This window comes from Myxine glutinosa, chromosome 6, assembly GCF_964187855.1.
Source record: "Myxine glutinosa chromosome 6, kmMyxGlut1.1, whole genome shotgun sequence".
Lineage (NCBI taxonomy): Eukaryota > Metazoa > Chordata > Myxini > Myxiniformes > Myxinidae > Myxine > Myxine glutinosa.
In genome coordinates, this window is record NC_136266.1 from 69,141,233 (window position 1) to 69,159,639 (window position 18,407).

At 44.1% G+C, this 18,407-nt stretch overlaps 1 long non-coding RNA gene across 2 annotated transcripts; it reads left to right on the forward strand.

The window, feature by feature from the left end:
• The first annotated feature begins 8,790 nt into the window (after window positions 1-8,790).
• On the forward strand, window positions 8,791-16,345 carry LOC137429929 (uncharacterized). Of its 2 annotated transcripts, none has more exons than XR_010984966.2 (4): window positions 8,791-8,921; window positions 9,069-9,119; window positions 15,677-15,800; window positions 16,186-16,345. It is a non-coding gene; the product is annotated as an uncharacterized LOC137429929 (long non-coding RNA). The 2 variants fall into 2 exon arrangements; XR_013623819.1 differs by having other exon boundaries at window positions 8,837-8,921; window positions 9,036-9,119.
• The last annotated feature ends 2,062 nt before the right edge of the window (window positions 16,346-18,407 follow it).

Genomic DNA, 18,407 nt, shown 5'->3' on the forward strand with positions numbered 1-18,407 from the left:
AAGCCACATCACTGTTCATATCGGCAAATATTATTCCATCGTGTTTCAAATCGTGATATCAACTGTACGCTTTTCTTTAGGGAAAAAAATTGATGCATGAGGGATGTCGATCTTGAATCCTTCTTCACCATGGGGGAACATCAGCACATAGTGAAGAAGATCGTAGCTCCGGGGCAGCTCCGTCATCGTTTCAAGTCTACCTTCACGCTTATAGAGGATGACGTTCAAATGGTCCACATGCTCGCCGAGTATGATGATGGATACCTCGCTGAAATTCAAAAAATACTGTTTAGATTTTGATGATTTGCGTGTGATATTTAACGGATGTTCATATAAATCGCACCTCCCAATTGAAGCCCCGCCCTTAGGGCAGGTACCGTTGCTTGTAATACATAATGGCGATACAACAATTTTTACCGCTTTGCTTTGAAGAACGGGAATGAAGGGGGAGGAGCGTGTTAATATGTCTGGTTGAAGGCTTTGGGTGGTGAGGGGGCTTGAAGCCAGATTTTAATCTTACAGCCGCCATGTTGGTGCTCGCCGTCACTGCGATGCGAAGCGAAAGACGCCTCAGAGCTGTCACATTCACAATCGCTATGTCGTATGTACTCCCGATACGTGTACCAAATTCCCGAAACGTGTAACTGTACCAAATCAACAGTTAAAACGGACATTGAGCCGATAGGTGTTACGGCCTTGGAAAGATCGATGGAGACAGCGATATGTTAGCGTATACTCCGCCCAAATAGCTATGTGGAATTCTCTCATGTCGAGATTAAACGTCGTTTGAACTTTGGCCGAGGTCATTATTTACTTTTAATGATGTTTATTTTGGTTTTGGGTCGTCCTTTCCGCATGTCTCGTGGGATTGTGAGTTGGAGAGACGGCCGTGATGGCGGGGAGGAGGATGGAATTCTCTCAAGCAGGGATTCAACCACTGATCTTAATACTAACTGGATATGAAGGGAAGCTCATTTTTTGAAGCCATTTGTCCGCCATCTTTGCTCCCCCACGATTCCCCAAAACGAATGTCATTACCTTCGCAAAAGCGGAAGGTTATGTTTTGATCGCTGTGTATTTATTTGTATGTCTGTGTGTGTGTGTGTGTGTGTATGTTATTCGCATAACTCAAAAAGTATTCAACCGAATTGCATGAAATTTGGTGGGATGATTGGTTATTATACGGGACACATTTGATTAGATTTTGGGAGCAATCGGGTCAAAGGTCAAGGTCAAGGTCACGAAAAGGTCAAAATCGTATTTTTATTTGTCATAACTCGGTCAATTCTTATCCGATTTGCATGAAATCAGCACCAAACTGTTCACTGTTCTGTTCCCTACACTCCCATGCCAAGTACAGAACAGTAGCTGCGGCGAAGGTATGCGCTCTACAGAGTGCCCGTTCTAGTTTACCTATGTAATGTGATTCCTCTTCTTCATTCAAATCGACCGCTGCGGTTTTTATAACCGTAAGCAGCGTACGATGGCATTTCATCAATCCTGTAATAATGCTTTTTCAACCCTGGAACGGATTAAAATCAATTCGGAATGGAATAAAATAAAGTGGGACGGTGGAATTTTCGTAGGAAATATGCTGATAATTAAATATTAAATTCTTTAAATTCCCTCTAATTAAATATTAAATAACAAATACATTAAATATTCTAATAATAAATAATAATATTAAATAATAAATAATAAATTAATAAATTATAATTAAATAAATTAAATTAAATATTAAATAATATTAATATTAAATACTAATAGTAATTAAATATTCTTTAAAAATTTAAAGAATAGGAAAATAGGACTGCGTTTACTTTTTCATGGCTGATAATATAACATGGATCTGCAAAATAAATTGGTATGTGAATACTTGTATACCATATTTGTGGTCAAGTGTTGGTTTTGTTTTGTTTTGTTTTTTCATTCCACATGGCACAATATTCTTACTGAAGTGAGTACCATTGAAAATAAATTGCATCCATTTATCAAAGAATCAGAATCAGAAGAGTATAGTGAAAACAAACTTCTGAGTTATACTTCTGGGCAGAGAAACATGATGGTCATAGTAAATATTTTTGTTATTCTCCTCCAAGACATGTCAGGATATTGCCAAATTATGATAAAGTATAATTACAGAATATAAAATAGCAACATGTGTACAGGACGGCATCTTTCCTCACAGCAACTTGCTGTCTAAAGTCAATTTGAATCGAATATTTTGTTGAAATTTCGATTAAATTATTTTATAAAATATAGCAGGCATTGTCTTTTGATAAAGACAATGAACGGACGCAGATTTTCTGGGGGAACCAACATGGCGACGAATGTACTTCCGGTGACTTCACAGCGAATGGACCGATTAGCGTTGATTTGGCATTGAGCCTCCAATCCATTTAGTATAGAGATCAGTGGATTCAACCCGTGTCCTTATAAAAGGTCACCGAGTCCGATCGGTGCAGCTGTGCAGCGATCGGTGCAGCCGTTTGTGCGGCACCCGGGAAAACAACATCGTCACAATGAAAACATCGTCACAATGAACGTTATGCGAACGCGAATGTTATGCCGGAGTCCAAACCTGAGAATGCTGGAGACCAAAGCTGAAATTGGAAAAACAATATAGCCTATTTTACTCCTGGGGATCCCAGGATTACCCACCCAAAATATCGTTGCGAACGGTTCAGCTGTTTTTGCGGTACCTTCGAACGGACAGACAGACAGACAGACAGACGGACGGACATTTGGTGAATTATAGTAAGATGTTGGTGCTTTTAGGACATTTGCTGTCTGGTGTTGGCTTAACAGTTAAGGTGGCTGGCTTATGATATTAGGGTGTTGAGTTTGAGCCCCTGTCGGGCTGTTCAATAACACCAGGTGGGTTGACTCAGCCTATCATCCTTCCAAAGTCGACAAAATTGGTACAAGCTTACTGGTAACAGGGGCACTGCATCAGCGGCACAGCTGTGCTTACATAAAATGATGCAACAGCAGCCACAGGCTGCATACGATGCAACAACAACAACATCAACGACGACAACAACAACAACCAAGGTATTTGCTTTGCTTAAATAATGCCGCTGGCTCTATAAAACAGCAACAAACTAGAACTGCACTCGGTAGAGAACATTCCCCTGCCAGGCTGAACAGTTGACATTTTGTATCCCACTGATAGACCGGATTTTCATCCAGACCTGAACCAAAATCGAATTTGCTTGTTATTGTCAATAACCAAACATATCCACCAAGTTTTGTCAAAATCCATCCATAACTTTTTGAGATATCGCGCTATATATCATTTTGACCCTATCTCTCAATGGTGAAGAATTACATTTAAAAATTCTAGTATCTGGATCTGGATCTTCACCAAAACCTAAGCAATTCTTCCTTGTCACACACCCAACCTGTCGAACAAGTTTTGTCGGAATCCATCCATAACTTTTTGCGATACCTTCCTCACAGTCAGAAAGACAGACAAACAATCTCTGTATAAAATGGGAGAGGAAATAAAAGGGGGCAGGAAGGTGAGCATCACAAGTCGGCAGGTGTGTTCCACACTCTCCAGCATAAAGTGACATCGTTTGTAAAATGTAAAAGAAAATTATGCAAACAGGCAGAACCGACATTTATATAAGTGAACAGGTGTAATCTCAGCACTGAATGATATATAGTGACAATAACAGCTCCTTAACGCATTTGGCCCTGGCTAGCCAAAATATCTGGACACATCATGTGACCCTGAACTTTTTGAGCCCAGAAGGGTCCTTTAAAAATTTGTGGGGTTGGCTTTTATATGTTCCTCAATTCAATGAGGTCCAAAATGAAGTTAAGTTCCCAGTTTTGATCGAAATTTCCAAGCTTAGTGTTTGGGAAAATTATTGAAAATATTATTTTAATTCTGAGTTGGAATACCCGCTTACAATGACAATGTTGGGGATGGTATAAACAAACGTGAGAGTAGCACCTCTTGTTTCTGCATAAGGATGATTTCCGCAACGTTTTGTGAATGTCTTATTTCAAAGAATCGAAAATGCTGACCGAAATGGATTGACTAACAAATGGAAAATACTGTTGCGGTTGTGGAAAGGTGTTACACTCAACCCACAAGGGATCCCTCATTTAGATATTTGCATAGTAATTTTGTTTATTTAAGTTACCCATGGCCTCATTTCAGTGGACAGGGAAATTAGTTGTATGTGTATAGCTGCTTCGATCCCCCTTTGCAATTCTCCCCTTTGTAAAATCCCTCTCTTCATCAATCCCTTCTATTCCATCTCCCCGTCCCTTTTATCCTTCTCCTTCCCCGCACTTTCCTCCAGCACGCATAACAAGATGCACTCATTACATTATGTGACAAAACACACACATTCAAAGCTAGTTAAGCACTAAAATCACGACTCTGCAAGGCCATTCCAATGCTACCACAATGCGTAATTCACACTGCGCTAGTTTAGCGCTACAATCACTGCCACACAAGCCATTCCATCCTGAGCGCTGCAGTGAGGGAAACGCTGCATGAATTATCCAGCGGACACCCTTGGCAGGTGAGCTAAGGTTGCTAGACCAAACCTCTGAGCAGCTATGGGCCATGCATGCCAATGAGAAAGCAGCACACAGGGGTCAAACGATGCTATGCTCTCAGAAGCCATGCCTCTCCCAGGAGCCATAAAAGATGGTGCTTTCAAGGCTTCTGTGCTATTTGCATCTGACGAATGGAAAGAGGAACTGCTTTTGTCTGGGAGACGGATCGGGTATAGCTGTGCCACCTGAACAAGGTTGAGTCTCTGCCAGGGTAAGCAGGCTGGGCCACGAGTGACCAAGTGGGCGGGCAGCACAAGTTACTTGAACGCAGCGGCCAGGCATACTGATTCACAAGATCTGTTCTTGTTATCCATACTTTCTAATTTGTCGACTTGAGATGCTCAAGAGAGCTCGATGTTTTCCTCTTGAGCCGTCAGGGTACACAGAGTATCAACGACTACCCCATGACCCGTCCGGGTGGGGTTACTGATTTGCACTCTCACAGTATTTTTGCTGTATACATTTGCATACATCGGCACCTCTCCCGACATGCTACACCACATCAGTTTTCCCCTTCCCTCCCCCTCACGTTGGGACACACGATGGCCTGCTGGCTCAGGTGCAGGTGAGAAAGGGGCCAAAAACACCCCCAACTCTTTTTCTTCCTCTTTCTTCCCCTCTCTGATCTAATTTCCCGGGTGAATGATATGTGCCTGTGTTGTGTTCTTCGTACCAAAGCCGAATGCTGAAGGGGTTCTTCTTTGCTAGGGGTACGACTGTTTCTTTGTGACACTGCTTCTTGTAAATACATGCTTGTGAATACATAAACTTTTCCAAACCTGCTCCATTGTGTTTCCACCATTGGTTACACATAGCATGTAATAAATAGATGGGACATTGTACCCCACTGATTTGCTGCACTCGATTAGCCAATGTCCCACCTAAGGTTCTGTTCGGCTGTACATAATTGATGGATAAAAGTGAGAAGCCAAGAGCACGGTTCCCCATATGGGATAGCTTCATCACTGAAAGGCAACGTGAGATTTGGTTGTGGAAACCCTGCCAGATTTAGTTACCTTTATCGGGAAACCCGTCGGGTAGCCGAATTATCCGTGGATCGTTGGCGCCAGGGTCAGAGATTAAGAAGTGTGTCTGATTCACCCTCTCGTGAGCCCCTCGATCCCGAACCGATGGTCTCAGATCAGGGGACAGCAGGTTGGGAACCAAACCAGTGTTTCCCAAACACATGTGAGAGCATAGCTGCAGATTTGCTATTACAATGTGGGAATTAAAATGGCAACAATAGAAACTTCATGCTAGTGTTGCCTGAGGCAATCAGCTATGACAGCTCCCTTTGGTGGCATGCAAACATGCTCAGGCATATTCCAATAAAAATGTTCTCCTTTCTCAATCCCATTTTCCTCTCATTGTCTTTTTTCAAAAGTGAACTAAATAATAAGAATGAAACACTCTCTTGCCATGCATTCAGATATTGTAAATTGAAATGTATGCACTGGAATCTACCATGTGCATTTGTCCGACTTGAGTTGCTTCTGAAATAACACCTTGTGGCAGCAAAATGCAGCAGCTTTCCATTATTGTTTATCCTTTTCAATTAAAATATTGAGGATGGCAGGATAGTTTTGAGGTTGTGAACTCACCTTTGGACCATGTCTCTTTCGATTCCTAATGTGACATCTTGGTGCTTCATATATATAGGGTGTTGCATGCTTGAGCATACTGTCCATCAAGTGGATATTGTCACCTGTTCCATGGGATAACAATCACCAGTGGACATTGAAGTACCATTCAAAAACTGTAGGCCATTGTGTGCTACTACACTGACTGAATTCTCAAATAGCTGCCCTGATTGAAGGATCCACGGATCATTCTCAGCCATTGAAACATTCGCACTATAATTATAATACTGTGTGTATAAAAATGCAGAGCCTCACAAGAGTATATGTAGATTACTGTGGATTTAAGAATTAACAATCTATATGAAAGTAGATCTGTGTGTGGACTCACACACACACTGACACGAAGACAGCTTACAATGGTCTCCCCTGTCCCTTCGTGAATACGCAAACCTAACTAGTTGTGATGTTGTTTCTACATCTTCCAGAACGATATAATCATAATAAAATATTTTTTACAACCAAATGTTAAAGGTGTGCAGCTTAGAAACAAATAAATCATCAAGAAGGAATGAAAAGTTTTTGACCAGACATGTCACACAAAGTATTTGTAAATGATCACGTGAAGGAACAGACGTCACTGTTTGTTACTGCAATGTCCACCTTTCTCATTTGGTTATAATAATATTATATTATTGTTATATTACTTCACTTCTGGAATCAATATTATCAAAACATTTCTGAGATGTACATGAAAGCTTTCAACTTGTTAGAACATTATCGTTTGGGTTCTTCAGAGTAGATCATACAAACATAGAGGAGAATGAAGAAGACATATTTGAGTGGCCAACCCCTAACTGTTGAAATTATGGCTGAAGAAAGAAGAAAAGTAAGGTTGGGGGAGTGTTAGGGTTGGGGTTAGAGTAAGGGGATCTTAACACACCTTACTGTGCTTTTGTTGGCAAAGGACAACTCAGTCACAATGACAGATTTCTTGAATTATTCTTTGGGTAAGGAGGAAGGACAAAACATAAAATGATCTAACCAATAAAGAGAGCTAATGTACCTGGAGTAAATAAATACAATTTCTCAAAAATAGATAAATCTAATGTATAAAGAATAAAGATTGTTTGTTTGTTCATTTATGTATTCAGACCCTGCAGGAACCAGTGCAACCAAACTTTGCATGGTCTCCTCTTTCAACCAGAGGAAGGTCGAGGGCTACTGTTTGATGGGGGAAAAAACAAACTGGAACAACACTTGGTAGAGAGCATACATCCGCCATGCTGAACAGGTTATGTTTTGTATCCCACTGATGAGTCGGATTTGGATTCGGACCTGAACCAAAATCTAATCCGCTTGTTATTGTCACTTACCCAACTCATCCACCAAGTTTTGTCATAATCTGTCTACAACTTTTTGAAATATCGTACTATATATCGGTTTTGGCCCTCTCACTCATTGGTGAAGAATCACTTTTAAAAATGTAAAATTCTCGTATTCAGATCGGCATTCGGATCTTCACCAAAATATAATCGACTTGTTTTTGTCACTTATCCAACTCACCCACCATGTTTCGTCCAAATCCGTCCATAACCTTTTGAGATATCGTGCTATACATCAGTTTTAGCCCGATCACTTAATGGTGAAGAATCACTTTAAATAATTCTCAGATCCAGATCCGGATCCGGATCTTCACCAAAATGTAATCATTTCATCAGTGTGACATACCCAACCTCGCCACCAAATGTCGCCGAATCCGTCCACAACATTTTGAGATATTTTATTCACGGACAGACAAACAAAGAAACAGACAGGGGTGCAAACAATAACCTCCAACCACCTTCGGTGGCGGAGGTAAAAGTTAACCCCGGATAAAACCAGATAATTGGCCTTCAGGCCTCGATCGGGTCTTGTGCTCATAGTTTTTTTTTTTCCGGGAGCGATTGATTGATATGTTTTTTGAAGATCGTATTTTGAGGTCGTCGGTATTTGTTGTCGACAACACAAATTTAATCATTATAGTGTTTCTACATGCACCTGTTATTAAAAAGATTGCTTTACACAGGTTTATTATAACACCTTATAACAAAATAATTAATAATATTATAACAATAATATATTATTGTTATATATTAATAATATATATTAATAATATTATAACAAAATTAATAAAAAATAAGTTGAAAAAGGTAAAACGGTCGAAGCGCATTTTGCAATGCCCAAGATCAGTGATTCATACAAAACCACAAGGCCAACATTCCCCAATTTGACATGCAGGTTCAGGCCTCGAGTATGTCCCACAGTGCCTGGGTTTTTTTTTTTTTTTTGGATCGATCAATTATTTTATTGTGAAGATCGTATGTTGAGGTTATAGTGATTTGTTGTATTTAAAAAACAAAATTAATAAAAAACAAGTTGAAAAAGGTAAAACGGTCAAAGTGCATTTTGCAATGCCCAAGATCAGTGATTCATACAAAACCATAAGGCCAACATTCCCCAATTTGACATGCAGGAAATATTTATATACATATTTCATTGAATTTCCCCATGCAACACGAGGTACTTCAGCTAGTAAAATAATGAAACTGAAATTCCCGTGGGAAGAACAATTCACCACACCCGACTAGAGGGAGGGCAGGGCACTCTTTATAAAGAAGCTTTGAGCGGATAATATTCACAGTCACATATTGAAAATCTTACGGGACAAGGACAGGACTCACAGACACCTATTGAAAAACCTACGGGACAAGCACGATGTCGGTAAGGTGGCAAGCGACTCCGTTCTTTAATTCTATAACCTGATTATATGCCACCTTGTACATGCTGGTTACATTTTTGTTATTTTTAAGTTTGCTTATCTTTGTGCGATGACAGGTTTTTTCAAACACTCTTTTTTGTGTGCAACAGGACGATTGTAAACAGAAGAATCTCCGTGAAACTTACAAAACTATGGACAAGGTTGGTTTCTGTGTCCTATTAAAATTATTTTTGCGTTTCCTTACTAATGTCCTTGCATATATAATACTAGCACATTACCCAGAGTAAAATCATAATTATATTGTTGCGGATCTCCCGAAGCCCGTCGACGTACAGAGGGGGGGTTAAACCCCTTTTCCCCCTCGGGTTTTCGTGTCCATGAGACCGACGCAGCACCAATCCCCTCCCGTCCCTGCAGCACACAACTCACCGGGGGCTCACGTATGCTACCCGTCCCGCTAGGTGCTACCCCGGTCGGTGTCGATGCTTGAGCCGCATCCCCACACCTCGCGACCCACTCCACACTCGCACAACCAGGCGCACACGCACCCCCCACACACTCCGTTCTCGCACACTACGGTGCACACTCTTTTCCTGCACAATCCGGTGCACACTTTTCCTCTACACACTCGCCCATCACACACTCTCTAGGTGCACACGCACCTTTCACACACTCCGGTGTCACACACTCCGGTGCACACTCCTCCCACACACACTCCGGTGTGCATTCTCCCTCACACTCCACCATCGCACACACCAGTGCACACTCGTCTCTCACACACTATGTTGTACACTCCGGTGCACACTCCTCCCACACACTCTCCGGTGTGCATTCTTCTCCCACATACTCAGTTCTCGCACATTCTAGTGCACACTCGGCCATCGCACACTCCGGTGCACACTCTCTCTCCACAAACTCGGCCCTCGCACACTCCAGTGCACACTCTTCTCACACACACTCCGTTGTACACTCTGGTGCACACTCCTGCCACACACACTCCGGTGTGCATTCTTCTTCCACACACTCAGTTCTCGCACACTCCGGTGCACACTTTTCTTTTCCACACTCGGCCATCGCACACCCTGGTGCACACGCTTCCGTTACACACTCGGCCATCACACACTCTGGTGCACACTCTTCCATAACACACTCTCGCTCCACGCACTCCCTCTCACACTGCACAATGGGCCCTTCACAAATCGTACCACCCTCACTCGTACACTGCACAATGGGCCCATCGCGAACGTCCGGGTCTCGCCTCTCTCCCAAGCGCGCCGAGCACCCGTTCGCGCCAAACACATTCGCGCCATTTTTACTCACCTCGGGGCCCTCCTTCTCCGCCAGCACCTGCAAACTTTTTATTGGGTTAGCAAGCCCAGCATCACGGTGCAAAAACAGACTTTGCGCGGATTCCATTTCTTCCTTCTGTGACTTACTTTCTGTTTCTCCCGTCTCTTCAGCCCCAATTGTTTCTTCTTTTTCCCGGGTTATCTCCTCTAACTCTATGATCGTCGGCGCCCCTGAAATTTTCTTTTCCAACTCAGCCTTTGCCGGCGCCCCCAAAATTTTTCTGTTCCAATGCGACAATCGCCGGCTCCTCTACACCCCGTGTCGCGACTCCCATAGCCCGGGTAAACTTGGCTGTGCTCCGCTCTAGCTCGCTCCCCATGCGCTCTCTGCATTGGGTCACCTCGTCACGTACCACCGCGACCTTCCCGCTCGGGTCACGCCCAATGTCCTCCCCCATTTTTTTTTCATGGTGTCCATTTGAGTAGTCATTTTATTCTTCTCACATCTCGCCTCCTCCCTCCTGACCATTTGATCATTGAACCCGTTCAAGAGCGCTAATATTTGTCTCATGAATGATTGCATGTCTTCAACACTCATTTGCACAATGGGTTTGGCCTCCGCCGCCGGCCGTGCATGCGAAGCGTGGCCATTGTCTTTACCTACTGCCGCACCCTCTTCAGCCTCCACTACCAACTGTCCCTGCTGGTCCTGGGTCATCAGTTCTTCCTCATCCTCCATTATTCCCACTGGCATTTTACCGCCTTGGCCAGCCATCGTACGAATTTAATTTGGCTTTTAAAACTAAATTTCGTGCGCTCGTAATTTCGAGTGCGTGAAGCGCACTCTCGGTCCAATTATCCCACTCCCAGACACCAATATGTTGTGGATCTCCCGAAGCCCGTCGACGTACAGAGGGGAGGTTAAACCCCTTTTCCCCCTCTGTTCTTCATGTCCACGAGGCCGAATCGCCACTCCCTCAGCGAGTGTGGAAAAGGGTATCGGGTCGACTCCACACGTACCTTTGGTACCCACGCTGCCACGAAAACGGGGATCTGACCTCGCACAAGCCACGCTAATCGAGTACGCCGAGCGGTTTGCGTATCACGTGACTCATGCCGTTACTTTTATTGAACCCGATTCGAGTGGTTTTATTCGTACGATGCTAGGCCAATAGATGGAAAGGACGGGAAAGATCAAATTGAAGAAAGAACACAGGTTTATTTATAATGTACAATGATCCGAATAAAGGGAAGGGACACAGAGCAGGCACTTACGCAGTCTTAACTAATACCCAGACAAAGGGCCCACTCACTCACGCGGGGAAAAGGAGGAAGAGCAAGTTCGCGTGCCAAACACGCCTTGCCGTCGGTCGCTCCCGGACAGCTTGCCCGGCGTGGCCCTCTGGTGGACACGGCACGTATGCAGGGAGCCCAGGTAGGAGGGTCATCGGCATAGGTGGCTCAGGGATGGATCGTCTCCACAAGCACGAGTAATACAACCGCAGAGCGCAAGGCACAGGGCATGGGGAATTCGCGTCCCACGAGGCTATAACAAGCAACTCAATTCAAGCACTCCGACTCGTTCAGGGGTTGGGCGACTCTGACTTGTCTCTCTCTCACCGTCTCTGACTTGTCCACTGCGGGGGGCTCGGGGCAGGGTTTTATGGCCCCGCCCCGGCCTTACCCGAATGTTCCATGCCCCTCCTCTCGTAGCCATGGTGCGCCACTCCCCTCGAGCTCCGATTGGCGGCTCGCTGCTTACCGGCCACTCCCCCTGCAGCTCCTCCCTTCGGCCTTGTCAGACTTGTTCCAGGCCGAGCACATGGAATTCTAGCCCAATTGAGGCCTACTCACTGGCCTGCTCAACGCAAAACTAACACAGGAAAGGAGACTATGCTTACATTTAATAAGAAATATCTGAACTACAGCGAGGCTACATGTTGTGGTGAGTCTACCTACTCTTTGTGGTGAGGGGGGGTTATCCTTTATTCACAAAACCGCAACAATATTAAGGAATTTCTGAAACCTCCAACCTACCTTATGACACCCACTGGGTCCCCAAACCGTTCCACAGAAGGTCATTTTTTTCTTTTTACTAATATACAGTGCATTCAAAAAGTATTCAGACCCCTTCACTTTTTCACATTTTGTTATGTTGCAGCGTTATGCTGAAATCGTTTAAATTCATTTTTTCCCTCATCAATCTACACTCAATACCCCATAATGACAAAGAGAAAACAGGATTTTAGAAAGTTTTGCAAATTTATTAAAAAGAAAAAACTGAAATATCACATTGACATAAGTATTCAGACCCTTTGTTATGACACTTGAAATTTAGCTCAAGTGCCTCCCATTTCTCTTGATCATCTTTGAGATGTTTCTACACCTTGATTGGAGTCCACCTGTGGTAAATTCAATTGATTGGACATGATTTGAAAAGACACACACCTGTCTATATAAGGTCTCACAGCTGACAATGCATATCCAAGCCAAGAGGTCGAAGGAACAGCCTGCAGAGCTCAGAGACAGGATTCTGTCGAGGCACAGATCTGGGGAAGCCTGCAATAAAATTTCTGCTGCATTGAACGTTCCCAAGAGCACAGTGGCCTCCATAATTCTTAAATGGAAAAGTTTGGAACAACCAGGACTCTTCCTAGAGCTGGCTGCCCCACCAAACTGAGCAATCGGGGGAGAAGGGCCTTGGTAAGAGAGGTGACCAAGAACCCGATGGTCACTCTGACTGAGCTCCAGAGATCCTGTGTGGAGATGGGACAAACTTCCAGAAGGACAACCATCACTGCAACACTCCACCGATCTGGGCTTTATGGCAGAGTGGCCAGACGGAAGCCAAACAGTTCAATCTTGGTTTCATCAGACCACAGAATCTTGTTTCTCACAGTCTGAGAGTCCTTTAGGTGCTTTTTTGCAAACTCCAATTGGGCTTTCATGTGTCTTTCACTGAGGAGAGGCTTCCGTCTGGCCACTCTGCCATAAAGCCTTGAGGTTATTGTCGACATTGCTATTGGGATTTGATAAGCTTTCTCAGCACAGCAGAGCGTGATCTTTTCTAGCGGACGTTGAGCCACTTTCCCTGGCAGATCGCTGGCTTAGTGGTGTTTAATTGTGCTGTTTTGCCTTGATTTGTGTGTTGCAAAGCATGTTTTAAGATGTATGCGTGTTGGAAAGTGTGTTTGAATGTGCTGTGGAGGTGCAACAGATATAGCAAGAGAGAAGGAGAGAGATAGGGAGAAAGGGGGTCATAATGGGGTTCAAATCCTACACAAACACAATGCATTTTCCCTTTTCACCGATACAAGGCGAGAGGTAATTTAGCTACACACTATACAACAAATATAACTACAATTGGAATGTACGTCCCTGGGGACTCCAAGAACTGTCACAACATGTTTTACAATGTGAAGTCCAAAACACATTGTTACGGATTGGGGTTTAGGGGTTCCCCATGAGGGGGGCTTCTCAGACTCTCCCCGACCTCTGGACCTGCAGGCCGCTGCGGTGCAGATAAATCCATGGCTGGACAGATTGTCAAGCAACTACAGATGCCGATTGAGACTGCTAAATTGGGCAGGGTCCTTGCTCTTTTACAAACACGTTACTTTTTCGGTAGTTTGGCGGGGTTAATTGGAGTATGTACCCTCAACATGCACCACTCCATTTAACACGTACAGCCGAGCGGAACCGTGAGTGCATGTTGGCTAGTGGTATGAGCGAACGGTGGGGTACAATGTTCCATCTTTCTATTTGTACGCACTAAATTGAACCAATAAAGGAAATGACACAAACGGGCTGGATGGAAAAGCATTTACCAAAGAAAAGGCACGTATGTTTGGCTCCGCTATGGCGCAGCTCGTCCCAGCTCCAGTGCAATTGACCTCAACTGGTGATCTCTCTGTGGCACAAATAGGCAGGCAGCTTCTCCTCAAGCCCCCAACATGTTTCAACAGTAGCGAATGCTATGGCATCCAGCTTTAGGCTGCTTGGACTGGGTGGAGACACGAGGGAGCAAAATTTGTGGGAGTTGGAGTCCTGGGAGAAGATGTCGGGGGGGGGGGGGGGGGGGGTGCTGTTTGACTCGATTCAGCACATCCTCGTTGACCGCACCCACCAGTCTCAGCCCATGCAACAATCATTTCAAAGGTCTGGCTCGTCCCCGAGTTCGGTTGCTCCTCCTGTAACGGTTTTATTTTTCCGCCTAACCAACGATCTTTCCCACCTAGTACCCTGGAATGAATGAAGGGTTTTCATCTGTAATGTGGTTGTGTTTGAAAGATGTGAGAGCATAATGTAAGAGAATTGCAGAGAAGAGAAAAGACCTAACTAAACCCACACAACACATTTGTATCGTTTCCATCTAGGCAACAGGTGGGGGTCTATCTGTGCACATAAACTAATGGCATAACTGATTCTAGAGAGTTCTGCATGTTCATGGCTGGTTTTATAACTATCACATTATTCAGGAGTTACATGAAAAAAAATATACATCAGGAAAACATGATTATTCTGCTTCAATTTTGCTTCACTCTCTTGCACCATGGATCCATCCTACTGCCTGTTATTCTCTCAATGTTAGCAACTTATTATCCCTAGAGACGAGAGTTAAACTCGTCCCTTTGTACCCTGGGAGATGGCCTCAAACCATTGCCTTTTGCCAATGGCCTCAAAACCATTCCCTTTTTCCTTTCTTCCTCTCAAAAAATAGCATTTAAATGCGATTCATCATCATTCATTCATGATCTCATTTATGCCAAATGCCCCCATTCCCAAGCACTCCCTTTTTCCAGGTTATTGTGATTTTCGTCCTTCTCCCTCACCCCCGTTTGTTTGTTAGTTGTCAGTTGGTTTGTTCCTTTCCTGTTTCATTCCCGTTTCCCACTTCCTCATCTTGATTTGCTTCATTCAGCTTGTGTGTAGCTTGTTCACCCCAATGTGTCCATCTTCCTCTCGACTTCATCTGATTCTCACTTCGTCTCTGCTGTTTGTGTTCGAGATCCACGAGCCTCAACAATGTATACAAAAAGACAGACGGTGTCAATAAAGTGTAGGTTCTTCCTTCTGGTGATATTTAGATGTTTACTTTTTCTTCTCATTGGGCGTTTTCACTTGAGACTAGTCGCTCCACAAGTGTGCACCTTGTTTATCTCATCTCAGCTTTGGCCGTACCTGTACAGGTGGATGAAACATGGTACAACAAGCCATTTATAAGAGACGTCGTGGTTACATGTTCTGAATATGAATATTTCGTGACATTCTAATCGTGAAATCTGTCCATGGATAAGACATTCCATGCTGTAGTAACAAACCATGGGGTAACATGCATTAGCAAAGTGGTAACTCATTGAACAGTTGCAGCAAAAAGAGAATATGAAATGCTTGTACAGCTCTGTGATGCACATTGTTGGGAATTCAGGGAAAAGGATTAAAATTAAACAACAATTCTCTGCCCTCAGAACGGCGATGGGAAGGTGACCCTTGATGAGCTGAAGATGCATTACGAGCGGTTGAATGATAACTCCTATAAGGATATGATGGAACGTTGGGACAAAGACGATAACAAATATATAACGGAGAAAGGTGAGTCTGTCATACAATATATAAGCACATACACATAGGATGTGCTGTTAAATTGTGTGATGTAACATGTACACGTATTTCACAATCTTCACTTAGCTGCATAGCCTCAGGGTGGAATGTATAGGCAAAGATATATGATTTAAAAAGGCATCGTTCACATGCAGAGGTGGCGTTAGTCACTTGGGGGCCCCATCCAAACCGCAATAGTGGCCTAGTGGGGACCCCTGTGAGCCCTGTTCATGTCATCACACTAAAAAACGAAATTTTGTGTCCGCCTGTCTGACGGTGAAGTATTCGGTTGTTAATTATACAATTTCCACCAACTCCAATAGTTTGCATGCCTATAACGCTGCTTCTGTTCACATGCATTTTTTTTGTTTTGCAGAGTTCATGGACAGCTTTGCAAAGAAATGAGATGGACAAAAACGTAAACCTTAAAGAAATGTGGATTCATTCGGGCTTTCGTGTTTCATCAGGGATTTGTCGAAAGTGGTCGAAATGGCCAAGCATTACCAATTCAAATAAAGTTCATTAGCATGTGATAACTCTGTCTCCTGTCTTGCTTTGTCTCAATGATGTGAAAATACAATATTGAAATATCAGAGTAAAACATTGGCTCGTGGAACACTGATGCTATACTGCACTTGGTTCCCCTTGTAGAAATTATGTGTGTGAATTTATACTCACATGTGGTCATATGGTGGTTAGATGCTTCGAGGCAATCCCCCATCTCCGTTACGCTCGGCGAAACGGGAGTAAAGGTGACCAGAAGCTGGTCGAATGTCTCGGCGGGTAAGCCCGTCGTGAAATGTTAATTTTAAATTCCAATGCTTTGGAATGACTAGAGCGGTGTTTAAATAAAATGAATATTTCACCGGCAAAAAGTGATCTAAAATGGCAGAATAAAAAATACAATATGTCGTACATAGCACGATTTTTTTTTTTTTTTTTTTTTTTTTTGTATACAAGATCGAGGCTCGTGAAAGAGCGAACATTAATCACACAGAAAGACAAACCGACACATAAAACATATAACATCGGGAGCGGTAGACAAGATGTGGGGAGAGAGGGGGAAGGACACAAACACAACATTTGAGAGCAGGGACCGAGAGACATGGAGACATCGAGAGATCTGAGAGAGGGCGAGGGCTTTGGGGGGGGGGGGGGCATGGGAAGGGGGCGGTGGGAGAGGTATAAAACATATGGACACTGCCAGGACTTCCAGGAAAGAAGTTGGAATTTCAAACAAGGTGGATCTGGGGTGAATTAGCGGGGGTAGAAAAGATCAAGGTTTTGGATGGGGGAAGATAAGAGATGGTGGTGAACAGCTGTTTTAAAGACCTGGAGGGAGGAGTGGGATTGAAGGGAGTGAGGGAGTTTGTTCCAGAGGCGGGAGAAAAGAGGAATGAAAGAGTGAAGGTGAGCAGAGAGCCGAGATTTCGGCAGTTTAACCATCAGAGGGTTGCTGGCAGATCTTGTGCGACCTGTAGGAATATTTGGGGGACAGAGCACAGAGAGAGCTGGGGGTGCAAGGCCGGAGAGGAGTCGGTAGAAGACAGAAAGACCACCAACCTGCCTGCGGTGAGTGAGTGAAAGGCCCTCAGAGTTAAGTTCATCGCAGGAGATTCCAATGATTCTGAAAGCTTTGGTTTCAACAGCGTGAAGCCGAGCTAGGTGTGAGGCAGGAGCACCAGCCCAGAGGGGGGAACAGTATTCCATTGAGCTGCAGATGAAAGCCTTGTATGTGGTGAGGAGCTCAGGTGTGCCAAGGAAGGACTTCGCACGACGGAGGATGCCCAGTCGGCGACTGGCTTTGGAGGCCAGCTTGGAAATGTGGTTTTCCCAAGAAAGATCATGGCAGATAGTGAGACCCAAAAGCTTGAGCGACAGAACTTTTTGGAGAGGATTGTTGAGAAAGTAGATGGGAGGGTTTTCCAGTTGGTCCTTTCGGAGAGACATTGTAAGAGTGTGAGATTTGTCAGGATTGAAAGACATGTTCCACTTGTTTGACCAGTCTGTGATTTTTTCCAGGTCTGCAGAGAGTGAGGAGGCTGCAGACTGCTGATCTGAGGGATGAGGAATGGAGCGGCAGATAGTGGAGTCATCAGCAAAGAGATAGAGAGGATTTTACAGAGAGTCGGAGAGATCATTGATGAAGACCAGAAATAGCACAGGGCCCAGAACACTACCTTGGGGAACTCCATCCAGAGCAGGAAGGGGAGATGAGAGAAATCCATTCAGGGCCACACTTTGCCTACGACCAGAGTGGAAGTCCGCAAGCCATGAGTGGAGATTTTAATGGATACCATAGGAGGAGAGTTTGGTGAGCAGAGCTGGGTGCCAGACCGTATCGAAGGCACGTGATATGTCAAGTGAGACAGCTCTGATTTCCTGTTTGGCATTGAGGACCTCCATCCATTGTTGAGACAGCAGAAGCAACATGTCCAGAGTAGAATGACCTGGTCTGAATCCAAATTGATGATCAGAGATCAAGCCATTGGAGAAGAGGAAGGATTTGATATCCAAAGCAATGATGGATTCCATGACTTTGCTGATAATTGGAAGCAGGCTGATTGGTCTGTAGTTGCAAGGATCTGTTTTTGCACC